The 14767-nt window shown below is 42.4% G+C and overlaps 1 long non-coding RNA gene across 1 annotated transcript; it reads right to left on the reverse strand.

The window, feature by feature from the left end:
- Positions 1-5297: 5297 nt before the first annotated feature.
- On the reverse strand, positions 5298-7725 carry LOC118380016 (uncharacterized). The gene is made up of 2 exons (XR_008127556.1): positions 6969-7725; positions 5298-6925 (listed from the first exon to the last, which is right to left on the reverse strand). It is a non-coding gene; the product is annotated as an uncharacterized LOC118380016 (long non-coding RNA).
- Between the last annotated feature and the right edge of the window lie 7042 nt (positions 7726-14767).

Here is a 14767-nt window from a genome sequence, read left to right on the forward strand (position 1 = left end):
AGTAAAAAATGTTAAACGCAATGCCAATGTAGAAAGCCAAGGAAGGAATACTGAGTTCTACCAACACTCCTTGGTGAACGAATGTACCTCAACCACTGACACAAAACCACACCTGCCCCGTGGGTGGGGTTAGAAGACGGCATTGTCCAATGGGAAGGATGATTTCAAAACCGCGAGGGCGGTAACTCACGACTCACCTTTCCAACAGGTGTTGAAGACCAGTGGGTCATACAGTTGCGTGGCAACAAGAGAGCCTCCTCTCCTCACCCTCTAGCTGTGTTTGCTAACTGCCGATAAACCTACAAGTGAGCTAAACTTAGTCAAAGAGAGAACTAGCGAAGGTTAGCAGCTTGTTTTGCATGAGAGGACGAGAATAGAGAGCTAACTTAGTTAACGTTAGCTGGCTACAAGTAGCTAGCTAGGTAGCCATAGCAAGCGTATCTAACAAACTAAGACGATAACGAAAAAAAATGACAAGTTGTTATTTGTATCAATAGTACTGCACTGTCGTCATTTAGTCTTCAGTCTTTGTGTTTATAATGAATATAAAGATAGTTTACAAACTTTGTAATTATTGTCCGTAAATTGCTGGTCAAAAAAAATAAATCCATATATACACAACCTAGAAAGTGCATCCACCCGTGCTTAACTACTGTCCCGCCTCCGTTTTCCTAGAATCGTGTAATATCAACGAGTCACCATGACAACGATAGTGTACACGAAACTTTTCTCTGTCCTGTCATTGGTTTACATGGCTGTCAATCATAGTCAGAACCAGTTCGCTGAAATGTACAACACCAACAAAAAAAAAAACCAGTGTCTAGAATGATTAAAGTTTGATTGAGAATCGACTAGCAACAACAGTAAAGTACAGGTGGCCGAACAAAATGTTAACAAGAAAATGACATTCACCCCGCAAAGGTTAGATCTTTCACACACAATTATTCAGAGTAATAAATTACACAAAGACCCGTGGCATTCATCGGAATGTGTTTTGCAGACGATACAGAGGAAGAAAAGCTATATATTATTGTTTTCAAAAAGCGATTAAGAACAACTGCTGGCTAAAAGTGTACCGGTGTTGCTGCAGTTGTCATGGTTAGCTACCGGTTCAGCCTAGTTTATTAGCGAGCCACAGATGGCTAATTCTGCTAATCTGTTTCTTACTGCTCACATCCAGTAATATATATATAATATAGCTAATTAACTAACTAAATATAATAGCTATAATTGTTAACTTAAACGTTTTGTTTTTCTCTGTTCAATATCCTCAATCCACCACCTGGCCAATGCATTTCTTAAGACATATTGTGAAAAAACTTCCAACCATATGGAGAAGTTTACCGTGGCTATGTAACTAGCAAGCTATCTAGTTTTCTTCTTCTTTTTCAAAAGTGTTTAAAATTGCTTACAGTTCATAAAATGCGGAAACGGAACCGGTTCTGTTCAGTCTGATCCCGTGGTTAGGTTAGCGGTCAGCACTGTATAAACAAAGGAAAGACCACTCACTACCAGCTGCTGAAGAAAGACTTAAAAGGAGGTGTGTGTGTTTGGGGAGGAGGAGGGGGGGGTACTGGTCTGGAGTATTGGGAGCAACTGGTAGTTACCGATGAAGAGATAATATAACCTGACATGAATACTGATGGAGATAATATAACCTGACAGTAATACTGATGGAGATAATATAACCTGACATGAATACTGATGGAGATAATATAACCTGACAGTAATACTGATGGAGATAATATAACCTGACAGTAATACTGATGGAGATAATATAACCTGACAGTAATACTGATGGAGATAATATAACCTGACAGTAATACTGATGGAGATAATATAACCTGACAGTAATACTGATGGAGATAATAACTGTAATACTGATGGAGATAATATAACCTGACAGTAATACTGATGGAGATAATATAACCTGACAGTAATACTGATGGAGATAATATAACCTGAGTAATACTGATGGAGATAATATAATACTGATGGAGATAATATAACCTGACAGTAATACTGATGGAGATAATATAACCTGACAGTAATACTGATGGAGATAATATAACCTGACAGTAATACTGATGGAGATAATATAACCTGACAGTAATACTGATGGAGATAATATAACCTGACAGTAATACTGATGAGATAATATAACCTGACTGATGGAGATAATATAACCTGATGGAGATAATATAACCTGACAGTAATACTGATGGAGATAATATAACCTGACAGTAATACTGATGGAGATAATATAACCTGACAGTAATACTGATGGAGATAATATAACCTGACAGTAATACTGATGGAGATAATATAACCTGTAATACTGATGATGGAGATAATATAATACTGATGGAGATAATATAACCTGACAGTAATACTGATGGAGATAATATAACCTGACAGTAATACAGATAATATAATGACAGTAATACTGATGGAGATAATATAACCTGACTGAGTAATACCTGTAATACTGATGGAGATAATATAACCTGACAGTAATACTGATGGAGATAATATGACAGTAATACTGATGATGGAGATAATATAACCTGACAGTAATACTGATGGAGATAATATAACCTGACAGTAATACTGATGGAGATAATATAACCTGACAGTAATACTGATGGAGATAATATAATAGTAACCTGACAGTAATACTGATGGAGATAATATAACCTGACAGTAATACTGATGGAGATAATATAACCTGACAGTAATACTGATGGAGATAATATAACCTGACAGTAATACTGATGGAGATAATATAACCTGACAGTAATACTGATGGAGATAATATAACCTGACAGTAATACTGATGGAGATAATATAACCTGACAGTAATACTGATGGAGATAATATAACCTGACAGTAATACTGATGGAGATAATATAACCTGACAGTAATACTGATGGAGATAATATAACCTGACAGTAATACTGATGGAGATAATATAACCTGACAGTAATACTGATGGAGATAATATAACCTGACAGTAATACTGATGGAGATAATATAACCTGACAGTAATACTGATGGAGATAATATAACCTGACAGTAATACTGATGGAGATAATATAACCTGACAGTAATACTGATGGAGATAATATAACCTGACAGTAATACTGATGGAGATAATATAACCTGACAGTAATACTGATGGAGATAATATAACCTGACAGTAATACTGATGGAGATAATATAACCTGACAGTAATACTGATGGAGATAATATAACCTGACAGTAATACTGATGATGGAGATAATATAACCTGACAGTAATACTGATGGAGATAATATAACCTGACAGTAATACTGATGGAGATAATATAACCTGACAGTAATACTGATGGAGATAATATAACCTGACAGTAATACTGATGGAGATAATATAACCTGACAGTAATACTGATGGAGATAATATAACCTGACAGTAATACTGATGATGGAGATAATATAACCTGATGATTGAACTGATAAAACAGTAACGCAGATATCTAACACCTTGTGCTCAAATTTATATATTGTGTTTTATAACTTATAATCTATGCCAACTACCTCCTTTTTCTGAGGTAAAAACATCCCCATAAAATGTCCATGCATCTTATAAATCCGTAGACAGTCCGTGTCCATCTCCCATACATAGCTGCCTGATAGCCACTCTGGGAACTCTTCCAGCCGATCCCAGACACCCAATCAGCACGGAGGTCATGGGAAGTATCTTGTCTGAGGATTTGAATTACGTCCAGCTGAAGGAACAGTATGGTGAAGTTCCATGTGGACATTGTGTATGTCTAACCAACTCCTCAGAGAGAGGTAGAGAGAGGGGGAGAGAGTAACATCCTCTCTAGTCTATCTCTGTAACATCCTCATTAGTCTATCTGGGGTCTGGATCTGGGGTCTGGACCTGGCGTCTGGATCTGGGGTCTGGACCTGGCGTCTGGGTCTGGGGTCTGGACCTGGGGTCTGGGCCTGGGGTCTGGATCTGGGGTCTGGGCCTGGGGTCTGGATCTGGGGTCTGGACCTGGGGTCTGGATCTGGGGTCTGGATCTGGGGTCTGGACCTGGGGTCTGGACCTGGGGTCTGGACCTGGGGTCTGGGCCTGGGGGGACCTGGGGTCTGGTCCTGTCTGGGCCTGGGCCTGGGGTCTGGTCCTGGGGTCTGGGCCTGGGGTCTGGACCTGGGGTCTGGGCCTGGGATCTGGTCCTGGGGTCTGGACCTGGGGTCTGGACCTGGGGTCTGGGCCTGGGACCTGGATCTGGGTTCTGAACCTCGTGTCTGGACCTAGGGTCTGGACCTGGGATCTGGTGTCTGGACCTGGGATCTGGTGTCTGGACCTGGTGTCTGGACCTAGGGTCTGGACCTGGGATCTGGTGTCTGGACCTGGTGTCTGGACCTAGGGTCTGGACCTGGGATCTGGTGTCTGGACCTGGTGTCTGGACCTGGGGTCTGGGCCTGGGATCTGGTGTCTGGACCTGGTGTCTGGGCCTGGGACCTGGTGTCTGGATCTGGGGTCTGGACCTGGTGTCTGAACCTCGTGTCTGGACCTGGGGTCTGGATCTGGGGTCTGGACCTGGCGTCTGGGCCTGGGGTCTGGACCTGGGGTCCTGGGGTCTGGGCCTGGGACCTGGTGTCTGGATCTGGGTTCTGAACCTCATGTCTGGACCTGGGATCTGGGCCTGGGATCTGGTGTCTGGACCTGGGGTCTGAGATCTGGGGTCTGAGATCTGGGGTCTGCACCTGGGGTCTGGACCTGGGATCTGGGGTCTGGACCTGGTGTCTGGGCCTGGGGTCTGGGTCTGGGCCTGGACCTGGTGTCTGGACCTGGTGTCTGGATCTGGGGTCTGGACCTGGCGTCTGGGCCTGGGGTCTGGGGTCTGGACCTGGGGTCTGGACCTGGGGTCTGGATCTGGGGTCTGGATCTGGGATCTGGGGTCTGGACCTGGCGTCTGGATCTGGGATCTGGGGTCTGGACCTGGGATCTGGGCCTGGTGTCTGGGTCTGGATCTGGGTTCTGAACCTCGTGTCTGGACCTGGTGTCTGGATCTGGTGTCTGGATCTGGGGTCTGTGCGACAAAACTGCACATTTCAAAGTGGCTTTTTATTGTCCCCCCAGCACAAGGTGCACCTGTGTCATGCTGTTTAATCAGCTTCTTGATATGCCACACCTGTCAGGTGGATGGATTATCTTGGCAAAGGAGAAATGCTCCCCAACAGGAATATAAAAACACATTTGTGCACAAAATTACAGAGAAATAAGCTTTTTTTTTTGCACATATGGAAAATATCTGGGAATTTTTATTTTATTGCATTTTACATTTGCATTGACATGTTCAGTGTAGATAAATATTGATAATATATATATATATATATATATATATTAACACAGAGATAATCCTACAAATGTCCAGTTGTACAGTAGTCTACTGTACGGGAGCCATATGCCCCCCTAATCCCTGTAGTGCACTGCTTTTGACCAGGGTCCAGTGTACTACATAGGGAATAGGGGCCCATTTAGGGAGGCACACTATGTGAGCCACATGGCTAGTGGTTAAATCTGGGATTAATACTCTGTTAACTATTAAAACGTTCCCCTGATGTGTGTAGACTACACAGGACTGAGATGACATCACAGCCACCTTGGTTGACAGTCTGTGACGGCAGCCGTGTCTAAAGTGGTGTCTTCATTCCGTTTCCCCCAAACAGCACGCTAATCCCTATGTAGCGCACTGATTCTGACCAGGATCCATAGGGAATAGGGTGTAATTTAGGACGTGCAGCCTTAAAATCAGAGAAACAGATATACACTACAGTAGACTACTGTACATTATCAAATATTGCAGGTCGGAAAATCATTAAAATCTCTCTCTCTGTTCATCTGTTGTTCTCTTCCCACCCAACACAGTGAGAGAGAGGATTAAACACCCCCCTCCCTCCTTAACATCGGGCTAAACGCCTCCACAACCACCTTATCCTGCCTGATATCTTTGCTTGAAGTCAACAGCATGGCATGGAAGCTAATGTATTATCTAAACAGTAGTGGAATTAATATATTTTTTAAAGATAAGACATTCATTTACAATGGAAACGCACACAAAACAGACATGCAATTGTCTTTTACATTTTTAAATACTTTTATTAATTTCTACATCATATCATCTCCGGTAATTGATCAAGTTAAAATATTGCCTTTTTTAAATTCAATAGAGAATATTTGAATGAACAGTATAATCTTCCTCGCAGACAAGAGAGAGAAGTGTGACAGAACAGAACACAACCGGGTTGTGTAGCAGCAGAGGCTTCCAGAATGGAGTGAACGGAACTCTCACCAACAGAATTCTAATTCTCTCCATAGAACGAGAGTTCTGATTCTATCATAGCCTCCCGATGATCAATGAAAAGCTCCTGGGGAAGAAGAATCTCACATCACATGTGCTTATGTTCAGACCATGTAGGACCAGGCTGGCCAACCCTGGTCCCCTGTTCCAGTCCAGCACTAACACACCTGCTTTTATGTTTAATCACAATCATCAAGACTTTGGTTAGCTGAATGATGTGTGTTAAAAACCTGCTCACACACACACACACACACAGCAGCCCTTCTAGACCAGGGTTAGCGTCCACTGAAGACACCCCAAGACACTGAATTTAGGTCAGTTTAGCTTTTAACCTAAAAATGGATTTTAAAAAGTCTCTCAAAGAGAGCTGTGCTAAACATCAGTCGACCTCTGGGCCCATATCTTAACAACTAGAGACAGACTGAATTAGATTTATCTGGGCCCATATCTTAACTAGAGACCGACTGAATGAGTTTTATCTGGGTCTATAGACTGAATGAGTTTTATCTGGGTCTATATCTTAACAACTAGAGACAGACTGAATGAGTTTTATCTGGGTCTATATCTTAACTAGAGACCGACTGAATGAGTTTTATCTGGGTCTATATCTTACAATACATGACTGGGGGGGTATATAGAGAGAACGGGACTAACTAACTGACTATGGACACATTTAAATCCTAATCTGTACAGACCCGGACCCAAAACCGTGGTGTCTGATGGGATGGGATTGACCTCCCGGTGGAATTTCCATCACAAGTATTGGATAGGTATGCGTACCCTGTATAGGGGATATGATGTCATTTGGGACGCCGCCGTAACCTTAGAAACAGCAACAAGGGGCTTGATCCCGATGCATTAGGTGAATTCTACACGGACTGGACTGGACTACAGTCACATCTGATACAGCACAACAATGGCGTTCCAAAATGGCTCCCGTTCCCTTGATAGTGCACTACTTTGGACTACGGGCCGTTCTGGCTGGGATAAGGATGGCTATAACTCTACTGATGACCAAGGGCCCGGTCTTTCTGAGTGTATCCTGCAATAGCACCCTATTCCCTATGCAGTGCACTACGACCCTATGGACCCCTGTCAAAAGAAGTGCACTACGACCCTATGGACCCCTGTCAAAAGAAGTGCACTACGACCCTATGGACCCCTGTCAAAAGAAGTGCACTACATAGGGAATAGGGATCCATTTTAAAGCTCTGATAAAAAAAAAAAAAAACAGCCACAACTGAAGGACTAATTCCCCAACCTGTTGATGTGTCAAAGATTGCCGTTGGTCGCTATGGTTACAAGGTTCCCCTTTGGATGGTCTGTGTTGCTCCTCATCCTCTATCGTCGGGCCCCCGGGCAACAGTTACCATCGGGCCCCCGGGCAACAGTTACCATAGAAACGCGTCCTCTATCGTCGGGCCCCCGGGCGACAGTTACCATAGAAACGCGTCCTCTATCAGTTACCATAGGGGCCCCGGGCGGGACAGTTACCATAGAAACGCGTTACCATCTATCGTTACCATAGGGGCCCCGGGCAACAGTTACCATAGAAACGCGTCCTCTATCGTCGGGCCCCCGGGCAACAGTTACCATAGAAACGCGTCCTCTATCGTCGGGCCCCCGGGCGACAGTTACCATAGAAACGCGTCCTCTATCGTCGGGCCCCCGGGCGACAGTTACCATAGAAACGCGTCCTCTATCGTCGGGGCCCCCGGGCGACAGTTACCATAGAAACGCGTCCTCTATCGTCGGGCCCCCGGGCGACAGTTACCATAGAAATACATCGAAACGAAATCAACCAAATCGATCGAATCAACGATTTGACTGATCTAACTAACAGCTAGGAAAGAAGAGGCCATGCATCAGTTTAAACACACAGTAGGACATTATTGAGTCTGTCAGTGCATCAGTTTAAACACACAGTAGGACATTATTGAGTCTGTCAGGGTCAGTGCCTCAGTTTAAACACACAGTAGGACATTATTGAGTCTGTCAGGGTCAGTGCATCAGTTTAAACACACAGTAGGACATTATTGAGTCTGTCAGGGTCAGTGTATCAGTTTAAACACACAGTAGGACATTATTGAGTCTGTCAGGGTCAGTGTATCAGTTTAAACACACAGTAGGACATTATTGAGTCTGTCAGGGTCAGTGTATCAGTTTAAACACACAGTAGGACATTATTGAGTCTGTCAGGGTCAGTGCATCAGTTTAAACACACAGTAGGACATTATTGAGTCTGTCAGGGTCAGTGTATCAGTTTAAACACACAGTAGGACATTATTGAGTCTGTCAGGGTCAGTGCATCAGTTTAAACACACAGTAGGACATTATTGAGTCTGTCAGGGTCAGTCTGTCAGAACATTATTGGTCAGGGTCAGTGCATCAGTTTAAACACACAGTAGGACATTATTGAGTCTGTCAGGGTCAGTGTATCAGTTTAAACACACAGTAGGACATTATTGAGTCTGTCAGGGTCAGTGTGTTTAAACACACAGTAGGACATTAAAGTCTGTCAGGGTCAGTGCATCAGTTTAAACACACAGTAGGACATTATTGAGTCTGTCAGGGTCAGTGTATCAGTTTAAACACACAGTAGGACATTATTGAGTCTGTCAGGGTCAGTGTATCAGTTTAAACACACAGTAGGACATTATTGAGTCTGTCAGGGTCAGTGTATCAGTTTAAACACACAGTAGGACATTATTGAGTCTGTCAGGGTCAGTGTATCAGTTTAAACACACAGTAGGACATTATTGAGTCTGTCAGGGTCAGTGTATCAGTTTAAACACACAGTAGGACATTATTGAGTCTGTCAGGGTCAGTCATCAGTTTAAACACACAGTAGGACATTATTGAGTCTGTCAGGGTCAGTGCATCAGTTTAAACACACAGTAGGACATTATTGAGTCTGTCAGGGTCAGTGTATCAGTTTAAACACACAGTAGGACATTATTGAGTCTGTCAGGGTCAGTGCATCAGTTTAAACACACAGTAGGACATTATTGAGTCTGTCAGGGTCAGTGTATCAGTTTAAACACACAGTAGGACATTATTGAGTCTGTCAGGGTCAGTGCATCAGTTTAAACACACAGTAGGACATTATTGAGTCTGTCAGTGTATCAGTTTAAACACACAGTAGGACATTATTGAGTCTGTCAGGGTCAGTGTATCAGTTTAAACACACAGTAGGACATTATAGAGTCTGTCAGGGTCAGTGTATCAGTTTAAAAACACAGTAGGACATTATAGAGTCTGTCAGGGTCAGTGTATCAGTTTAAACACACAGTAGGACATTATTGAGTCTGTCAGGGTCAGTGTATCAGTTTAAACACACAGTAGGACATTATTGAGTCTGTCAGGGTCAGTGCCTCAGTTTAAACACACAGTAGGACATTATTGAGTCTGTCAGGGTCAGTGTATCAGTTTAAACACACAGTAGGACATTATTGAGTCTGTCAGGGTCAGTGTATCAGTTTAAACACACAGTAGGACATTATTGAGTCGGTCAGGGTCAGTGCCTCAGTTTAAACACACAGTAGGACATTATTGAGTCTGTCAGGGTCAGTGTATCAGTTTAAACACACAGTAGGACATTATTGAGTCTGTCAGGGTCAGTGCCTCAGTTTAAACACACAGTAGGACATTATTGAGTCTGTCAGGGTCAGTGTATCAGTTTAAACACACAGTAGGACATTATTGAGTCTGTCAGGGTCAGTGTATCAGTTTAAACACACAGTAGGACATTATTGAGTCTGTCAGGGTCAGTGTATCAGTTTAAACACACAGTAGGACATTATTGAGTCTGTCAGGGTCAGTGTATCAGTTTAAACACACAGTAGGACATTATTGAGTCTGTCAGGGTCAGTGTATCAGTTTAAACACACAGTAGGACATTATTGAGTCTGTCAGGGTCAGTGTATCAGTTTAAACACACAGTAGGACATTATTGAGTCTGTCAGGGTCAGTGCATCAGTTTAAACACACAGTAGGACATTATTGAGTCTGTCAGGGTCAGTGTATCAGTTTAAATACACAGTAGGACATTATTGAGTCTGTCAGGGTCAGTGCCTCAGTTTAAACACACAGTAGGACATTATTGAGTCTGTCAGGGTCAGTGTATCAGTTTAAATACACAGTAGGACATTATTGAGTCTGTCAGGGTCAGTGCCTCAGTTTAAACACACAGTAGGACATTATTGAGTCTGTCAGGGTCAGTGTATCAGTTTAAACACACAGTAGGACATTATTAAGTCTGTCAGGGTCAGTGCATCAGTTTAAACACACAGTAGGACATTATTGAGTCTGTCAGGGTCAGTGTATCAGTTTAAACACACAGTAGGACATTATTGAGTCTGTCAGGGTCAGTGTAAACACACAGTAGGACATTATTGAGTCTGTCAGGGTCAGTGTATCAGTTTAAACACACAGTAGAACATTATTGAGTCTGTCAGGGTCAGTGCATCAGTTTAAACACACAGTAGGACATTATTGAGTCTGTCAGGGTCAGTGTATCAGTTTAAACACACAGTAGGACATTATTGAGTCTGTCAGGGTCAGTGTATCAGTTTAAACACACAGTAGGACATTATTGAGTCTGTCAGGGTCAGTGCATCAGTTTAAACACACAGTAGGACATTATTGAGTCTGTCAGGGTCAGTGTATCAGTTTAAACACACAGTAGGACATTATTGAGTCTGTCAGGGTCAGTGCCTCAGTTTAAACACACAGTAGGACATTATTGAGTCTGTCAGTGTATCAGTTTAAACACACAGTAGGACATTATTGAGTCTGTCAGGGTCAGTGCATCAGTTTAAACACACAGTAGGACATTATTGAGTCTGTCAGGGTCAGTGTATCAGTTTAAACACACAGTAGGACATTATTGAGTCTGTCAGGGTCAGTGCATCAGTTTAAACACACAGTAGGACATTATTGAGTCTGTCAGGGTCAGTGCATCAGTTTAAACACACAGTAGGACATTATTGAGTCTGTCAGGGTCAGTGTATCAGTTTAAACACACAGTAGGACATTATTGAGTCTGTCAGGGTCAGTGCATCAGTTTAAACACACAGTAGGACATTATTGAGTCTGTCAGGGTCAGTGTATCAGTTTAAACACACAGTAGGACATTATTGAGTCTGTCAGGGTCAGTGCATCAGTTTAAACACACAGTAGGACATTATTGAGTCTGTCAGTGTATCAGTTTAAACACACAGTAGGACATTATTGAGTCTGTCAGGGTCAGTGTATCAGTTTAAACACACAGTAGGACATTATTGAGTCTGTCAGGGTCAGTGCCTCAGTTTAAACACACAGTAGGACATTATTGAGTCTGTCAGGGTCAGTGCCTCAGTTTAAACACACAGTAGGACATTATTGAGTCTGTCAGGGTCAGTGTATCAGTTTAAACACACAGTAGGACATTATAGAGTCTGTCAGGGTCAGTGTATCAGTTTAAAAACACAGTAGGACATTATAGAGTCTGTCAGGGTCAGTGTATCAGTTTAAACACACAGTAGGACATTATTGAGTCTGTCAGGGTCAGTGTATCAGTTTAAACACACAGTAGGACATTATTGAGTCTGTCAGGGTCAGTGCCTCAGTTTAAACACACAGTAGGACATTATTGAGTCTGTCAGGGTCAGTGTATCAGTTTAAACACACAGTAGGACATTATTGAGTCTGTCAGGGTCAGTGTATCAGTTTAAACACACAGTAGGACATTATTGAGTCGGTCAGGGTCAGTGCCTCAGTTTAAACACACAGTAGGACATTATTGAGTCTGTCAGGGTCAGTGTATCAGTTTAAACACACAGTAGGACATTATTGAGTCTGTCAGGGTCAGTGCCTCAGTTTAAACACACAGTAGGACATTATTGAGTCTGTCAGGGTCAGTGTATCAGTTTAAACACACAGTAGGACATTATTGAGTCTGTCAGGGTCAGTGTATCAGTTTAAACACACAGTAGGACATTATTGAGTCTGTCAGGGTCAGTGTATCAGTTTAAACACACAGTAGGACATTATTGAGTCTGTCAGGGTCAGTGTATCAGTTTAAACACACAGTAGGACATTATTGAGTCTGTCAGGGTCAGTGTATCAGTTTAAACACACAGTAGGACATTATTGAGTCTGTCAGGGTCAGTGTATCAGTTTAAACACACAGTAGGACATTATTGAGTCTGTCAGGGTCAGTGCATCAGTTTAAACACACAGTAGGACATTATTGAGTCTGTCAGGGTCAGTGTATCAGTTTAAATACACAGTAGGACATTATTGAGTCTGTCAGGGTCAGTGCCTCAGTTTAAACACACAGTAGGACATTATTGAGTCTGTCAGGGTCAGTGTATCAGTTTAAATACACAGTAGGACATTATTGAGTCTGTCAGGGTCAGTGCCTCAGTTTAAACACACAGTAGGACATTATTGAGTCTGTCAGGGTCAGTGTATCAGTTTAAACACACAGTAGGACATTATTAAGTCTGTCAGGGTCAGTGCATCAGTTTAAACACACAGTAGGACATTATTGAGTCTGTCAGGGTCAGTGTGTTTAAACACACAGTAGGACATTATTGAGTCTGTCAGGGTCAGTAAACACACAGTAGGACATTATTGAGTCTGTCAGGGTCAGTGTATCAGTTTAAACACACAGTAGGACATTATTGAGTCTGTCAGGGTCAGTGCATCAGTTTAAACACACAGTAGGACATTATTGAGTCTGTCAGGGTCAGTGTATCAGTTTAAACACACAGTAGGACATTATTGAGTCTGTCAGGGTCAGTGTATCAGTTTAAACACACAGTAGGACATTATTGAGTCTGTCAGGGTCAGTGCATCAGTTTAAACACACAGTAGGACATTATTGAGTCTGTCAGGGTCAGTGTATCAGTTTAAACACACAGTAGGACATTATTGAGTCTGTCAGGGTCAGTGCCTCAGTTTAAACACACAGTAGGACATTATTGAGTCTGTCAGTGTATCAGTTTAAACACACAGTAGGACATTATTGAGTCTGTCAGGGTCAGTGCATCAGTTTAAACACACAGTAGGACATTATTGAGTCTGTCAGGGTCAGTGTATCAGTTTAAACACACAGTAGGACATTATTGAGTCTGTCAGGGTCAGTGTATCAGTTTAAACACACAGTAGGACATTATTGAGTCTGTCAGGGTCAGTGCATCAGTTTAAACACACAGTAGGACATTATTGAGTCTGTCAGGGTCAGTGTATCAGTTTAAACACACAGTAGGACATTATTGAGTCTGTCAGGGTCAGTGCATCAGTTTAAACACACAGTAGGACATTATTGAGTCTGTCAGGGTCAGTGTATCAGTTTAAACACACAGTAGGACATTATTGAGTCTGTCAGGGTCAGTGCATCAGTTTAAACACACAGTAGGACATTATTGAGTCTGTCAGTGTATCAGTTTAAACACACAGTAGGACATTATTGAGTCTGTCAGGGTCAGTGTATCAGTTTAAACACACAGTAGGACATTATTGAGTCTGTCAGGGTCAGTGCCTCAGTTTAAGCACACAGTAGGACATTATTGAGTCTGTCAGGGTCAGTGCCTCAGTTTAAACACACAGTAGGACATTATTGAGTCTGTCAGGGTCAGTGTATCAGTTTAAACACACAGTAGGACATTATAGAGTCTGTCAGGGTCAGTGTATCAGTTTAAAAACACAGTAGGACATTATAGAGTCTGTCAGGGTCAGTGTATCAGTTTAAACACACAGTAGGACATTATTGAGTCTGTCAGGGTCAGTGTATCAGTTTAAACACACAGTAGGACATTATTGAGTGTGTCAGGGTCAGTGCCTCAGTTTAAACACACAGTAGGACATTATTGAGTCTGTCAGGGTCAGTGTATCAGTTTAAACACACAGTAGGACATTATTGAGTCTGTCAGGGTCAGTGTATCAGTTTAAACACACAGTAGGACATTATTGAGTCGGTCAGGGTCAGTGCCTCAGTTTAAACACACAGTAGGACATTATTGAGTCTGTCAGGGTCAGTGTATCAGTTTAAACACACAGTAGGACATTATTGAGTCTGTCAGGGTCAGTGCCTCAGTTTAAACACACAGTAGGACATTATTGAGTCTGTCAGGGTCAGTGTATCAGTTTAAACACACAGTAGGACATTATTGAGTCTGTCAGGGTCAGTGTATCAGTTTAAACACACAGTAGGACATTATTGAGTCTGTCAGGGTCAGTGCCTCAGTTTAAATACACAGTAGGACATTATTGAGTCTGTCAGGGTCAGTGTATCAGTTTAAACACACAGTAGGACATTATTGAGTCTGTCAGGGTCAGTGTATCAGTTTAAACACACAGTAGGACATTATTGAGTCTGTCAGGGTCAGTGTATCAGTTTAAACACACAGTAGGACATTATTGAGT

The sequence above is a fragment of the Oncorhynchus keta genome, unplaced genomic scaffold (genome assembly GCF_023373465.1).
Source record: "Oncorhynchus keta strain PuntledgeMale-10-30-2019 unplaced genomic scaffold, Oket_V2 Un_scaffold_14265_pilon_pilon, whole genome shotgun sequence".
Lineage (NCBI taxonomy): Eukaryota > Metazoa > Chordata > Actinopteri > Salmoniformes > Salmonidae > Oncorhynchus > Oncorhynchus keta.